At 35.8% G+C, this 17,415-nt stretch overlaps 2 long non-coding RNA genes across 2 annotated transcripts; both read left to right on the top strand.

Moving 5' to 3' along the window:
* Nucleotides 1-9,211: 9,211 nt before the first annotated feature.
* LOC112588756 (uncharacterized) lies at nt 9,212-15,785 on the top strand. The gene is made up of 6 exons (XR_003113023.1): nt 9,212-9,618; nt 14,274-14,474; nt 14,567-14,825; nt 14,914-14,967; nt 15,027-15,086; nt 15,524-15,785. It is a non-coding gene; the product is annotated as an uncharacterized LOC112588756 (long non-coding RNA).
* On the top strand, nt 9,736-10,466 carry LOC112588757 (uncharacterized). The gene is made up of 2 exons (XR_003113024.1): nt 9,736-9,829; nt 10,207-10,466. It is a non-coding gene; the product is annotated as an uncharacterized LOC112588757 (long non-coding RNA).
* Nucleotides 15,786-17,415: the final 1,630 nt, after the last annotated feature.

Here is a 17,415-nt window from a genome sequence, read left to right as displayed (position 1 = left end):
TCGTTTCCTAACTTTGTCAATTCTTCAGGATGTTTTATTACTTTTCTATTTTTTTAGATGGGATATTTTATTATTATTTATTGTCCTAGTCTCGTTAACTGCAGGAAGGGTTAAATTGAAATTCGGCGCGTAGATTTGAATTACTCGTGCTTCAATGCGCTCTTGTGTTTGTATGGTGACGCTATCTATTGTAAATATACAAGATACGTAAGTTTGAATTAGACCTATTTTTGAGATTTTGTTCACGTAATCTGTTTGATTTTTACAACGTGCCTCTATCATTTGTTCTTTACGTGTTGCGATTAGCCATGCATTGGTATTTTCCAAAGCTATTATGATAGGATGTGTTGCGCGTAAGTATTTAATTGGATACGATGTTGTAGTTTGAGGTGCAGCGAACATTTGTATTTCGCACGGTGTCTCCGTATCTATACCGTAAGTAGGTTTGTTTTGTATACAAGTGTAATGATTGTTTAATTTTATACACCCGTCTAGCTCACCTTTATCTAACACTAGGTAAGTGTGACCGATACTCCTCTCATAGCGACCAACGCGTGCGAACAAGCGGAAGCATCCGTAATAAAACCTAAAAGTGCGAGACTAATAATCAGTTGAACGCCCAGTAATCTCTTTCTCAGAAGAGATTTTTCATTATCATCCTACGATAGCAGTATCTTTGATCCAAACGAAATATTCAATGAGAACGAAATGCCTGTCTCACCGGTACCAAATACATACGCGGAAATCGCGGAAAACCAGGAAATGAATCCCGCGATCGATAGAGAAATAGCCAATATGCGTAGAACATTAACAACGACATTAGCCGACGAGACGCAAAAACCCCCCGAAAATTCAGTGCCGCAATTTGAAAATACTCGGACGAATCCGGACAGACCACTAACAGGTAGTTTAGGGGTAGACGCAGATCGACTATTTGCCTTACTCGAAATAATAATAGAAGGAATAGAAGATTTAAAAAATACGTCCGCGCAAATACTCGCGCGAGGAAATGTCAGAATAGCTCTCACCGACGCCGCGTCAGTAGAGCCATACGAGCAAGATTCATACAACAGACACATCAAGAGATAGATAACGTCGGCCGGAACACAAAGAATCACGCTAGGCTGCGCGAAGCAAAGCACCATATTCCACTCTTCGACGGGTCGAACGAGGGAAAATTGGTGGAATTCTTAACTGCGTGTGATTACGCATTTGAAATAATACACCCCGCAGATGAAGTTGCATTAGTAATTGTGCAATAATTTGCACAAAATTAAAAGGAATCGCGTTAGTCGAGATAAAAATCGAAATCCGCGCAACTACGCATCGTTAAAAACCACATTAGAAGCGTGTTACGCGAGGAAAAAATCCTGTACACGGTTACATCGCGAATTTAATTACGCACGACAGCAACCGGGGGAAGAAGCACGTGTCTTCGGAAAACGAATAGAAAACTTGACGGCCGAACTATTCACGGCAACCACCGAAGGCAACGAGTATTCCGAGCATGAAAAAAGCATTATACATCGATATATTAAACAACAAGCGCTCGTGAACTATCAATTAAGGTTGAACAAGAAATTACAAACGATAGTACGCTCTCGCGCCCCCGCGACATTAGCATACGCGATAATTGAAGCCGTAGAAGAGGAACGGGTGAAAGGGGTAGGAAGTAGCAATAGCCGCCCCAACGAAACCACGCGATATCAAAGAAACGCGATGAGTATGCCCGCGCGAGAACTACCCGCATTAAAATGCCTAAAGTGCGGAAAGCTGGGGCACACCAGGCGAGGGTGCCGTAACAGCCGATACGGAACTCGATTTTCATTGCCTAAACCTGAGGGAATCGCGCGCGTAAACAATGTTATTAAACATTGTACGTTCTGCGACAAGTTGAGACATACATGCGAGGAGTGCAGAAACCTCCACGGGAAGACGACGCCCGCACACGCCGCAGACACACCTAAAACGCGAAATCCGAACCTATGAACGGTGCAGTTCAGCGAGGAGAAAAACAGATTCGCGAGAAGTACGCAAAGCGACAAAGATAGCGATCGCGACGAAGAGCGCAGATGACGCAAACCCGCCCGCGCATATCTAATCAATCAATTGCAACCTCGAAATAATAATAAGAAAAGAACGGGATTAGAACTGATTTATCTAACCGTGAAACAATTTAAAAGAGAGAAAACACCGTTCCTGCTGGATACCGGATCCGCGATAAGCTTTATTAAATTACGAAATCTCAAGGGTGAAACCCTAATCGATGAAGAACAAATAGAGTTAATCGGGATAACCGGACATATAATATACATCCTCGGAAGATTCCGAGTAACAATCCAAATAGGAAAAGCAGCTATCAAGCACATTATTTATGTTGTGCGCAACTTCCCTATTATACGAGGGAATATTAGGAATCGATTTCCTACAAGTAACGGAGGCCACTTACGACTGTAAGGAAAGACAGCTAACAATAATGGGTACACACCTAAAATTGTATCCCCATACGGTCCTCCGATTAAAACCGCGCTGCGCGACTATAGTCCCCGCGACAGTGGATAAAAATAAAACCGGGTTTGTATATTCCAAGGAAATACACCCAGAAATATTCATAGGCAACTGCTTGGTAAAGCCTATAAACAACAATTGCAAAATCAGCATGTTAAATACTACAGAGAAAGAAATCGAAATGGGCATACTGCATGTAACACTAGAAACCCTAGATAACGCCGTAGAAATGTACGCGACGCGAACAAGTCATCGCAACGCAATACCTGAATCACGCACCGACCGCGTAAAAGAATTATTACTGCTATCGTAGGATGATAACGAAAAATCTCCTCTGAGAAAGAGATTACTGGGCGTTCGACTGATTATTAGTCTCGCAATTTTAGGTTTTATTACGGATGCTTCCGCTTGTTCGCACGCGTTGGTCCGCTATGAGGGGAGTATCGGTCGCACTTTCTGCTTGGTCAAATCGTGTTCCTCCGTGTGGTTGATCGGGTAATTCGATCTCTTACTCAGAAGAGTAATAACCCAGCAAACACAGTTATGTAACAGTTATATTGTCGTAATGTAACGAAATGTAACACGTAATATAACGTGTACGTTACAAGCAATATATAGGGTTTTTCAATTAGTGTGGGTCGATGTTGGCAGCCTGTGGCGGCCATGTTGTTTTGGCGGCGTCTGTCTAACCTGTTGTTTATTATTCAGTCACTGATGCCAAATCACCATGACAAGTTACACGATTGAGCAGCACATCCAAATGATAAAACTTTATTATCAAAATGAGTGTTCGTTAGTGCAAACGTTGCGCGCGTTGCGCCCATTTTACGGCAGACGTTGAAGGTGGCCCTTCAAAGTCGACTCTTCAACGTTTGGTGACCAAATTCAAGACGACCGGTTCAGTAAACGATCAGCCAACATCTGTACGTCAAAGGAACGCCAGATCGGCCGAGAACATCGCCGCTATAAGTGAAAGTGTGCAGGAGAACCCGAGGCAGTCAATTCCTTGCCGTGCACAAGAACTCGGCCTTTCGCAGACTTCAACTTGGCGAATTTTACGTCGGGACTTGGGCCTGCACCCGTACAAGATCCAACTGGCCCAGGAGCTCAAAGTTAATGACCATAGACAACGCCGTTTGTTCGCTGACTGGGCTTCGGAGCATTTGGAAGAGGACCCCAATTTTGGCCGAAAAATCATCTTTAGCGACGAGGCGCATTTTTGGATGAATGGCTATGTTAACAAGCATAATTGCCGTATATGGCACGACGCCAACCCACACGAGGTTCAACAGGTAGCAATGCATCCATAAAAAGTTACTGTTTGATGCGGATTTTGGGCCGGCGGCGTCATTGGTCCGTACTTTTTCGAAAACGACGTTAGTGAGGCCATCACCGTCAGTGGCGAGCACTATGGAACGATGATAACCAATTTCTTTTGGCCCAAATTGAACGATATGGACGTGGACGACATGTGGTTCCAGCAGGACGGCGCTACGTGCCACACAGCGGACGCCACGATGGACATTCTGCATGAATGATTTGAGGGTATGGTTATCTCTCGCAGAGGTGACGTGAATTGGCCACCAAGATCGTGCGATTTGACCCTGCTAGACTTTTTCTTGTGGGGTTTTCTGAAGTCGCAGGTCTATGCCAATAAGCCGCAATCGACCGATGTCCTTAAAGTCAACATAACCCAGGCTATCGCTCAAATTCAGCCGGATCTATGTGGCAGAATCATTGAAAATTGGACCACTTGGATCCGTGCCACCGTGAGAAGCCGCGACGGACATTTGAACGATGTTATATTCCACACATAATGACATACATGGGCTTTTCAAATAAAAAAAGAATTTCGTTAATACCTCACACACAGCTTGTTTTATTCCATTGCAATATTGACCCGCCCTTATTGAAAAACCCTATACATGTTAGTTGTAATTTCCCACTCATAGAAAGTTGCAGTTATATAACAGAAATATCACATGTTACTAAAATGTTATATAGCTGTTATATAACTGTAATATTATTGTTATGTAAAAAATTTACTTCTAATTTTCTCGCATCTTGCGTCCCGTCGATAGCTTCGATTCCAAGCGGTCACCCCTCCTGTGCTGACCACGCTAGGCTTTGCTTTAACCTGACGATCAAGTGGCACGCAATTATCTTGTTACGTCCTAGAGGAGGAACGCAACCTTTTCGTTCGCGAGTAAGGCGAACCTCGTTCGTACACGCGTGTCAGTGAACGGGTCAGGGACCCGACGGGTCCCTTTACTCGGACATCGACGTACGACGAGCGGTCCGTTTTTCGGTCAAGGACGCGAGTCCCTTTACCGGGGATAGGACCATGAGTTGACTGTTGGAAGGTGGGGTGATTTTGAAATTAATTGGTGATAATAACTATTAACAGATTTATTAAAATAAAGATGACAAAATTATATAACGGCACGGTTTGAATTAACAAATTTATTAATAATAGGATATAACGGTGCGGATTGAATTTTTACAGGTTTATTAAGATGAATAGCGACCCAAAATGATGTAATTGAATGGTTTGAACATGACAATTATACTTAGATGAATGAGTGTATGTGTATGTGTATGAGTATATGAAATGAAAAAAGAAAGGGATGAGAAAGGGAACGAATATGAATAGGAAGTTCAAAGGGTGGAATAAATAAAATAGAAGTAGGAAGATAAAGTAAAGAAAATGAAACTTACTACTGATTCAGGATGAGTTGACACAAGCAGAAGTGAGAATGGCGCAGATCTGCGTAGGTGTTCCCGTTTCCAATATTCGTATTCCGATTGAGGCACCAAATAGTCGTTCGCTTATATAAAGAGGAAGCCCGCACTTTTTCCAAAATCCGAATGCTTGAATATTTGAATACTAAATATTTGAATGAACTGGAATTATGAAGATTTGAATCTGAGTCCTAATGCTCAAGATCTGAATATCCAAGTTCTGAATATCTGAGTTTTGAATATCTGCGTGAGAGTGCGAGTCTGAGCTTTTTCGTTTCCGTGTTCTTTTATCTCTCAGAGTAGTGTCGCGGAGGCGGATTACCGCGGTTTTTATATCAATGATCGGAGGCAGAAGCTATCAGGGTGGGTAGAGAGATGGCCCTTTTAGAGAGGGATGAAGCCCTAAGAAGAACCCAATGAAGTTAGAGATTTTGTTACTAATTTTTATTATTGGTCCTGGTTGACAGTAGTGGGAAAAAGTCTTAGCCATTAGCGAAGTTAAAAGACATCGTGGGAGGAGACAGTTTTTGGAGATATGAATATGGAAGGGCTGAAGGGTGGAGCGTGGGTATCTCATAGTTTTAGGTGGATATGATATGATTGGCTGAATGAATTAGGCGCGACAAGCGTGGAGGTGGTGGATTCTTGAGATAGAGAAATGTATACAAGCAGCCGGCTGGAAAAATCAAAATGCCGTAAATCAAAGCCTGAGATAAGAGTTTATAACCATCGGTGAAATAGGCTTTGTTGGTTAACTGATAGGGTACATATGGTTTTGGATTGGGAAGGTGTGAGTTTCAAGTTTTAGAGCAGGAATGCTCTGAGTTGCTTTGTTTTACTGAAGGTTTGTTAGTGCGGAGTTTCAAATTTTTATAGCTAGGACGACGGACACACTTGGCGAACACTACCCAGATATAAACTTTAAACGAAGACATAGATTTTTACAACAGGGCACTGTTTCCTGTTATGGAATTTTCCCGAATCGCCTTTCATTTGGCGCGACGGCTGTTCGCCAGATGGGTCTGTTCCCTAATTTATATTTATATATGTATATATTCTTATTATAGTTATATTAGGAGAATATAAATCCGCGAGAGGAAAGAATTTTTGCTAATTAAATCTACAGGACGTAACAATCTCCATGACTGCAACAACGCTCTTGCGACCTATATTTATATAATGTATCCTTATAGTATTCACAGAACATTCCCAACAAACACAGAATATAACTGTTATATAACATAGGAGTAACATGTAATATAACATATGTTATACTCTAGTTATATTGAGGTTATATAATTTGTTTTCATAGTTGTAATATAATTCTGTTATATATCTATTACACTGTTTTGTTATAAACTAGAGATAACATTATAATAATAATATAACAGTAATGTAATACGTAATATAACAATAATTACGTTCATATTACATTGATGTTATACAACACAACTATTCATGCAATCTATTAAAAGCTGCAAATGCTTTCTATTGCGAATAAAGATGCATTTCGATAGAGAAAGAAATAGCAACGCGGAACAGTAACAAATAAAAAATGGTGGAAAGCTAATCAATCAGAAATTCCGTTCCGCTTTTTTGGAGATGTTTTATTTTGTAGTTTATAGACTCGTCGCTGAAGGAATCTTGCAAATTTTACGGAAACATCGCGCCACTTGCGACCTTTGTCCATGCAGACAGTATTATTTGCCTACTGCCTTTTTTGGACATTTTGGACTTTCCGCTGTGTAGCGTGATGCTTAGCTTGCAACACGTGCGATGCAGGTGCGGCGGATGTGCTTCGCATAGCACTTTCGCCAATATATTAGGTGTACAAATGAATAATCCAAATTATTTTAAGCTGTTATGAAATCAATTTTAAATTGAATAGATTTTCCCGCTCTTTTGTGATTATGCAATGTTGACATATAGCTATTAAAAAGAACATATAGCTTGGCGAAAAGCCCAACATAACCTTCAAAAGTATTCAGTTCAGTACAGTCGAAAATGGCAACAGATAAAGTGCATATCCGACACTGCATTCTTTACGAATTCCAACAAGGAAAAAATGCTGCAAGAGCGTGCGAATCGATTTGTTCCTTTCTGTGAAGGTGAAGGTATTATATCGTACGATGTATGCGCATTTTGGTTTAAGCAGTTTAAAAGCGGTAATTTCAGTCTAATCGACAAACAACGCCCTGGAGGCCTTCCGAAGTGCGATAATGATGATTTGGAACAACTGCTCGCTGAGAATTCGGTACAAACACAAAAAGAGCTTGCAGAACAGTTGGGAGTAACGCAGCAAACGATTTCCAAACGCCTACATGAGATGGGAAAGACCCAGAAAGAAGGAAAATGGGTTCCGCATGAACTCACTGAATCCAACAAAAATCAACGAGGGGCAGCGTGTCTTTCTCTTCTCAATAAGCAGCGTTGAAAGTGTTTTTTGTGGAAAATCGTTACGAGCGATGAGAAATGGATACTCTATGACAATCCGAAACGCAGAAAGTCATGGGTAAATCCCGACGAATCATCAAAATCGGTCGTAAAACTCAATCGCTTCGGAAAGAAGGTTCTTCTCTGCATTTTGTGAGATATCAAGAGCGTGCTTTATTATGAGTTGTTGGAACCGGGTGAAACAGTTACTGCAGACTGCTACCAACGTCAATTAATCTGCTTGAGTCAAGAATTGGAACGAAAACGCCCGTATACTGGCAAAGGAGAACGTCCAGTGAAATTATTGCATGACAACGCCAGGCCACACATTGCTTCCAATACAAAAGACATCATAATGAGTCTTGGCTGGGACGTTTTGCAGCACCCGACGTATTCACCAGACATTGCTCCATCCGATCATCACTTGTTCCGGTCGATGCAACACGCCCTGTTCGATATGCACTTCCAATCAGTGGATGAGATCCGAAAATGGCTTGACGACTTTATCGTGTCCAAAGACGTAACATTTTTCCGAGATGGAATTCATCAGCTGCCTGAAATATGGCTTAAAGTTATAGAAAGCAACAGCGAATACTTTGATTGAACAATTTAATTTACTTTCTTTTAAAATAAACCTTGAATGTAGCTGAAAAAATTGGATTATTCATTTGTACATCTAATAATTAATGCATATTAATTATAGGTAATTCGTCATGCTCACTTAGGGCATGACAAACTAGATAAATGTTTATTATAAATACATAAAAGTATTAGTACAAATACATATATTTTTCTATTGAGATAAATGAGATAAATGTTGAGAAAAACCTTCATTTTTATTTTCCATTTTTATGTTAAATTACGTATACTCAAACGTTATATATGTATAAGAAATGTATTAAATATGATTGATTATGAATGCTTTAAGTTTTCTGACATATTATCTGTCTCATTTCCTTTTTCTCTAATTTATATTATATTATATATATATTATTGTAATTCAATATAAATTTATATAAATTATTTTGCAGAAAGTGAAATGATATTTAATAATGTATAACCAATATTTACAAGCTATTAATTTTAAATATATTTAGGCATATCCCAGACAGTATAAAATATTCGGAGAATGTTCTCATAAAATGATTTCCATATGTTCAGAGAATATTCGGAAAATATATTCCTATATGTTTCTGAGAATGTTCGACATGTTATTAGAATATTATTTATGAAATCCTCAGAATGTTTTACACAGCAGCACAGAATATTCGACGAATATTCTCACAAAATAATTCCATATATTCTAAAAATATTCGAAAACATATTCTTATATGTTTCTCAGGTTATTTTAAACATTATTACAATATTATTTGTGAAGTCCTCAGAATATTATTTGTGAAGTCCTCAGAATATTGTAGTAATATGTCAATGGAGGAGATATGAACATTATCCAAGTAGCAAAGTAACATCAAATAACGTATTAATGATGTGTTAATAATATCTCTAACGTTAATAAAACGTCATTAAAACGTGTTTAAACATCATCTTACTACCTGGATCATCAGAGTTTCAAATTCATCTCGAAATGAGAAATAGCACGAGTAATAAAGACACGTTGCTTTTATATGTCTAATTTCATCAACGTCGATTAGGCTTTGATTTAGATTTCAGTCTTTGTTTCGAAGAATTTAACTTGGATTATCACTTGGTCGACGTTGGTCAAGTCTTGCCGAACAACCATTGTCCGAACGCACCCGGTACGCGATCACAACCAAAACAAATGCACTGTGTTTACATCGGTCCGTGTCGTGCATCGTTATGAGGAAATATAAACGTTTATTTATTAAGTGGATTTATTTAGGAAGTTTATTTAGGAAATGTAAACGTTTATTCTTATTAGTATTTTATTAGTTATTTTTATTAGTTGCAAAGCAGGTAAGTACAATTTATATGTACATATGATGAATTCGTAAAGTAATTATTTAGAAGACGCATACCACTTCCGATTTCGTTGAAACTCATCTATCTTATATATTTTGACGTGTAGAAACCGAATCCAAAAGTTGAAATCGTCGCTTGGCTCTACAAAGCGAGAAATTAATTGTTAAAGTCGATGGCAATTTAGGTTAGGAAATCTGTCACGGAGGTGAGGACCGTCTTCTCTATAATTACCAATGCATCTCTTAGCTTTTCTCATGACAGATAATAAAAAATAAATCTTCGCCTTACTAAAAAGATGAGTCTACAATGTACTAAAAATGGATACAGAAAATATTAGCAAGATCCCTGCGTAAGAGAGGATATACCATGAATCTAAAGCAGGAGAATGATAGCATATGCTATTTTATTGTGTAACGAGAAGAATAAGATTCTATATAATAAAACAAAGTCCTACATAATAAAATAACACATGCTGTCATTCTTCTGCTTCAGATTCATCATACATCCTCCCTTGCGCAGGGGTCTTGCTAATCTTTTTTGTATAAGATTATCAAAACATATCAATATATTTCAATACTAAAGCGAGCGAAGACCGGTGGTGGCGTCGGAGTCGATGGAAGATGGAGGGAGACTCAAAAGGAGTTAGTCGACAGCCAGAGGGGAGACTGGGGCTTGAGAGAAGAAGAGCAGGGGAGTCATTGTCGAGACACCGTCGAAGTATAGTCGATTGCCTGTTGAATCGTTTCGAGAATTACTGTCGAGCTTGAGAGTTTTGTATAACGTGCGACGAGTTTTTCATTGTAGTCGATCTTTGTCTTAAATATAGTCATTTATTTCTTATACGAATTCGATTACATTCAATTTCTTCCCTGTCGACGAGTATATACCATAAGTGATATACAGGGTGCACGATTTATCTGAAGACATTGAAATATCTCGAGAACTATGCATTGGATAAAAAAAAGTGGTTAATGAAAGTTGTTAGTCTCGAAGGGGGACATCCAATGATACCAAACTCGACCTCCCACCCCACCCCCTGGGGGTGGGGGTTGGGGGCAACTTTGAAATCTTAAATGGAAACCCCCATTTTTTATTGCAGATATGGATTCTACGCCACAAAATACGTAAATTTTGTCCGAAACTTTTATTTTGATTCGTGATAGATGGCGCTGTAATCGCAAAAAATTATATTTTCCGCAATTCTCCAGAAATGATCATTGGATTGAGAAATAAAAAATATCTGTTCAATATTTTTAAAGAACATAATAAAAGTTATTCCCCCCCCCCATCCTCTCGGGATAGGGTGGGTGGTAACGTTCAAATCTCAAATGGGAACCCGAATCGAAGAGGGAACTGCTCGACGCGCCACTGTGGGTGTATGGCGAACTACGGCTTATTATAAAAGGCAGTGCAATGCGTCGAGCAGTTCCCTCTTCGATTCGGGTTCCCATTTGAGATTTGAACGTTACCACCCACCCTACCTCGAGAGGATGGGGGGGGAATAACTTTTATTATGTTCTTTAAAAATATTGAACAGGTATTTTTTATTTCTCAATCCAATTATCATTTCTGGAGAATTGCGGAAAATATAATTTTTTGCGATTACAGCGCCATCTATCACGAATAAAAAAAAAAGTTTCGGACAAAATTTACGTATTTTGTGGCGTAGAATCCGTATCTGCAATAAAAAATGGGGGTTTCCATTTAAGATTTCAAAGTTGCCCCCAACCCCCACCCCCAGGGGGTGGGGTGGGAGGTCGAGTTTGGTATCATTGGATGTCTCCCTTCGAGACTAACAACTTTCATTAACCACTTTTTTTTATCCAATGCATAGTTCTCGAGATATTTCAATGTCTTCAGATAAATCGTGCACCCTGTATATAGATACAATGTTTAGCAGCTGAAACCACCCTTACATTTGTATCCATTTTTAGTATATTGTACATTCATCTTTTTAGTAAGGCGAAGATTTATTTTTTATTATCTGTTATTAGAGAAGCTAAAAGATGCATTGATAATTATAGAAAAGACGGTCTTCACCTCCGTAACAGATTTTCTAATTTAAATTGCCATCAACTTTAACAATTAATTTCTCTCTTTGTAGAGCCGAGCGACAATTGTAACTTTTCGGCTTCTACATGTTAAAATATATAACGTAGGTGAGTTTCAGCGAAATCGGAGGCGGTGTGCGTCTTCTAAATAATTACCAAGATTTCAATATCTGAAAAATCTGGAATTGTCAAAGAATTTCAAAATTAATTTTCTTTGGCAATCCTGAATATTATATAATTTCAATCATATGATACTACTAATAATATTATCCTTTGGTATTGTTTATAAGATATTCGTTAAAAGAAAAAAAAATTGCAAACTTTAATATTTGTTATTTAATGTAATCATGCCGAAGAGATCTCGAGCTGGTTTTTATAAAAAAATTAACACAGAACTTAATAAAAATTTATCTTTACTTTCTCAAGATTTTATAAATGAAGAGAGAAATGATGCAATAAGTGAAGATATTATTAAAACTATGGCATTATCACAATCCGATAATACTATTGAAGATAACTTTGATAAAGACTTACCAGAAGATGATTCATATTTTGCAAATGATGTAAGCGATTTATGTAATGATTTATATAATGAGCAAATAATAAAAAAAAGAAATACTGATGATTTTACTACAGAATCATTTTTTACAAATGATTTAAAAGATTGGGCTTTAAAACACAAAATTTGTCACTCAGCTATTAATGATCTTTTACAATTATTAAAAACAAAAGATATTGATTCAAATAACTTACCTTTAAATGCTAAGACTCTTTTATCCACTTTTAAAACTATAGAAATTGAAGAAATGGAACGAGGAACATATTGCCATTTTGGTCTTCTTGAAGCAATAAAACAATTTTATAAAGAAGATGGTTCAAATATGATCGAAATATTAATAAATATTGATGGTTTACCGTTGAGTAAAAGTTCGAGTAGCCAGATATACCCAATATTATGTTGTTTACATTTAAATCCTACAAAAGTAGCAACTGTAGGAATATATCATGGTTATGAGAAACCAGCAAATGCAAATAAATTCTTATTACAGTTTGTCTATGAAGCAATAGATTTAACAGTAAACGATATCAATATTAATGGAAATATAAAACAATTTAAAATTAAAGGATTTATATGTGATGCCCCTGCAAAATCTTTTATTGTTATATAAAAGGATATGCAGGTTTTTATTCTTGTACAAAATGTTTTCAAAGAGGAACATACCTGAAGGGTCGAACATGTTTTCCCAAAATTAATTGTAAAAAAAGGACAGGTCAGAATTTCAAAAACAAAAGCCAAATTCAACATCATTCTGGAACTTCTGTTATAGAAAGCATTCCAGGAATGGACATGATTGTTCATGTGCCATTGGAATATATGCATCTTATTTGTTTAGGTGTTATGAAAAAATTATTGATGATGTGGACTTTTGGAAAGCCACATATGAAATTAAAAATTGAAAAAATTATTGAAATTTATAGACAGTTGAGATCAATAGCTAAATGCACACCAAATGAATTTGTTCGTAAACCACGTTCTTTAGATGAAATCAAGAGATGGAAGGCCACTGAATTCAGATTTTTTTACTATATGCAGGAGCAATTGTTTTAAAAGGAAATATTGAAAAGGATAAATATATAAATTTCCTTTGTCTGCATATTGCAGTGACAATTTTTTCAAATGATTTATATATTCAAGAGTATGGTGACTACGCGCATTCATTACTTAAAAGTTTTGTTAAAAATTTTGGTGAATTATATGGAAAAGAAAATATATCTCATAATATACATGACCTAATTCATATATGTGATGACGTACAGATATTTGGAAATATAAATAAATATAGCACATTTCCATTCGAAAATTATCTTCAAAATTTAAAGAAATTACTTCGAAAACACGAGACCTAACCATTACAGCAAATTGTAAAACGGATAAAAGAGCTTGAGTCTGTTAGAGATTCAAAAGAAGTCAATAAAATAAGTGTTTTATATGATGACAATACTTTGAGGGTGTAGTTCCTAATCAAAGTTATAATCAATTCAAGAAACTTATTCTTGAAAAGTTTACTTTCAATATTGAAAATTGTCGATTCATTTTGTTATTTAACAAGTAGGCATATCATGAAAATAGAAAATATTTTAGTAAGAAAAGATACTTACGTGTATGGGAGAATATTTCTTGAAACAAATTATCTTTTCGACTATCCTTGCGATTCGAGTATTTTTAACATTTGTACTGCGAAGAATTTGAGTGGATATTGTATACAAAATGTAAGAGATATAAAGAACAAAATGATAGCTATTATTCATGACAAAGACTTCATATTCTATCCACTTCTTTATTAGAGAATTTGAATTATAAATTTTATATTTCTATAATTTATCATATCGTTATAAAAGTAAGTAAAAAACAATCATCCAAGTTGCACACGCCAAATCACAATAAGATTTGATTTGGTTCCATAGCACAATAACCAATACCCTCCCCTCCCATTACCCCTTGTATAGTCACGTGCGTCTATGCATGAGTGTGTGCAACTCGGGTATAAATAACTACAACATTGCTGTTACTTAGTTGATTTTAATGTGTTTTTTTAGATATGAAAAACAGCTGGAGGGTTGTTCATTTCATTAAAGAAAATACAGTAGAAGCCGTGCCAACGTCCTGGGTCAAGAATATAAATGAATGTTTTTGGCCACCACACAGTGGATTAAAATTAAAAAATTTGATTAAAAATTGCACTCCACCTGGTCATAATTGGGATCTTCACCAATCAAGGATGATGGGTGAATTATATGGTAGGTATTATTTGAAAAATCGATTCTTTCTTCACGACTATAACAGTAGTCATCTAAAATTTTCGGAAAATCTTTACTTACGAAAATTTTAGGAGATCTGGGTGTAGCAAGAAGTAAAGCTATTCAAGCTGAAGATATTTCTGATTTACAATCAGACCTTGAAACACGTGCAAAGAAAATAAAAAGAAAAAAGGCTCATATCTGACTTAGAATTTGATTCAAATCAGATTACTTCCAACATTTCTCGTAACGAAATAAACGATACAAATTAAGAAAGTGAAGAAAGTGACGAAATAAGCGATAAAGAAAATGAAATAGTTAACATACCTATTTTAAAAAAAGCTGTCAAAGGTATATATATGTGTGTGTGTGTGTGTGTCATATTTAAGAAATATTCTATAAGTTCATTCATGAATTAATAAAACTTTTTCTTCCTAAGAAAATTCTGTAGCATCTGTTTCATAAAACATTGCCAGTATCCAAACAGACTCAGGTTAGTAGCAATAAATACTCAGGTTTTTTTTTTATAACTCCTAAGTATTCTTTTTTCAGTGCCGTGTACATTAAAGGAAGTAATTCCAAAGACCATTACGGCTCAAGACGCGTCTAAAGGTATTACGCTATTCATTGAATATTTTTCTTTTTGAATGTTTTTTTACAAAAATATATTATATTAATTCTTAATTTGAATTTTTAATTTATGTATTCTCATTAAAATCCTCAAGATAACAGTATCCAAGTAATGTGAATTTTATATCCTTTCAACTTTGTAGTCAAAATAACGTCAAATTGATATTATTTTGACTTTTCTGTTCTCTTTCGGACTATATCATTCTCAATTTTTATTTAATAGAAGTAAAAGTTATAAATCTTATGTGTTTTAATTTATTACATTTATTTTTTATTCTCTCTCGGCTTGCCTCGCGCATTCACGAGTCGCTTAGCCGGGTCCGAAACTATACGCGAACGTGACGAGGTTGCCGAGCGTGTCTGATTGCTCGCAAAATCTCGTATGAGACCAGCGGGGTTACCGTTTGTTCTTATCTTAGAGCTAGCACCACTAGGGACCTGGATCTCCGCGCTGTAAATGAAGCCTACAAAAAACAAGTACTCAGGATGTTGTCGATTCTGAATTACAAGATAGAGCAAATAGCGGAAGATGTAAATAGTTTTAAGACAAATAACATTATGGAGAAAGAAGTTCCTGCAATGGAATCATTATTTGAAAAATTCAATTTTCCCTTACGTTCTATGGAAGATTACGTTCTTGAAAATTTTGAAGAGTATTTAGAAAATGAAGAAAAGAAAAAGGAAGTTGTAAGTTATTGGAATAAATTTTAATAGAGCGACATAAAAGTAATTCTATTACAAATAAAGTTATACAGTGTCTCAGAACTTCCGAATACAGATCAATGCACAGGACGATTCTTAAGACTAGAAGAAATATCTTCTTTCTTTATCAAAACGTTCGATTAAACAATAGTTTTTTTCGAGTTGTTTAAAGTTAAATCCTTGCACGTGTCTAAAGTTTTAATCTAAGAAAGAAAATACGTCATTTTGACGTAAAAAACTGGTAATTATTGATCGAATGATGCCAAAAAACATAATGTCTAATATAAAACGTCTTTTTTATGACGTTTTTATACAAGGTTTTAATGACGTTAAGAAAAGTCATTTAAACGTCTTGAAATGTTGTCATTGGCCTGTGACTTATTATTGCCATTTTGTCATTTTCACATTATTTTTGGTAATTTGTTCGTCATTTTGGTCGTTTTTTGTCAAAACTTATCAAATTTTCACGTCAAAATGACGTGTACTTACTACCTGAAATTAATATACTAGATTGTGCATGAATCAGCAGCGTTAGGATCGGTTTACATCCTAACTTTAATCTTTAATACATACGTAATTGACCAACCACAGTTGATTATTCTTGAGGCGCTCGAGAAATAATCGATTGTGGTTGGTCAGTTGCTTATAGCTTAAAGCCTAAAGCAAAGTTGTGAACCGACTCTTACGCGGAGTGCACGAAATCACGAAATAACAAATGTATTCTGTATCATGTAGGCTGTTTTTGTCATACTACGGGCATATACCACGCACTATTCCTGATTTGCATGCAATCTCACATTCCGATGCGACAATTTTAAATAGCCCTCATGTAACAACTATTGTTTAAATTTAATTTTAATAAACGAAAAACTGCTTCTGTTGGTGTCAAAAACCGTCCTATGTATAACGTATATAGAAGTTTTATCTTACATAACACAAGTTCTATTATAGTTCATTATAAATTAGCCATCTTATTGTTTCTTATTAAATTTTTTAAAGTAACAGAACTTTCAAGGCTTGGAGAAGCAAATCCCAAAATTATGATTAGAAGGATAATGGAGAAAATTTTCTCTAATGAGTTGGTTGTGCAATATTCGTGGTTAGGATTAAAAAAGAAAGAAATTTTTTATAATTTGATTATTTTTCAAATAATAATAAGTAAGGACATACAATAAGTTTTATAATACATTATATTTATAACACAATTTAATTCAATTATATTATTTTGTTATTGCATTTCAATAATTTTTGGAATTTTTTCAGAATCTGCAATGACGCTTCATAAAATAAGTACAGCATGTGAAGTGGAAAATGCCATCAAACTGTAGCTAGTGAAAGCAAAAGAAATAATGCAAAAACAGAAAAAAGACTAAAATATTAACGTATTTTGTTTATAAACTTTTTTATAATTTCTTTAGTAGTTTTTTATAGTTTTATAATAGTTTATATTTAGACACTTTATAATAATTAATATTTAAACGTAGTTTATGTTTTTACGCTGAGAAAAGTGTCTAAAAAATAAAAAATATCTCTTTGGTGAATATTAACTACATATTCACTTTGTTAATATAACATATTTTTTAAATAAGAAAATTAGCGTTTTTTAACC

The sequence above is a fragment of the Harpegnathos saltator genome, unplaced genomic scaffold (assembly GCF_003227715.2).
Source record: "Harpegnathos saltator strain DR-91 unplaced genomic scaffold, Hsal_v8.6 scaffold284, whole genome shotgun sequence".
Classification (NCBI taxonomy): Eukaryota; Metazoa; Arthropoda; class Insecta; order Hymenoptera; family Formicidae; genus Harpegnathos; species Harpegnathos saltator.
The sequence above is the reverse complement of the archived record's forward strand: the minus strand, read 5'-3'. Positions and strand labels throughout refer to the sequence as shown.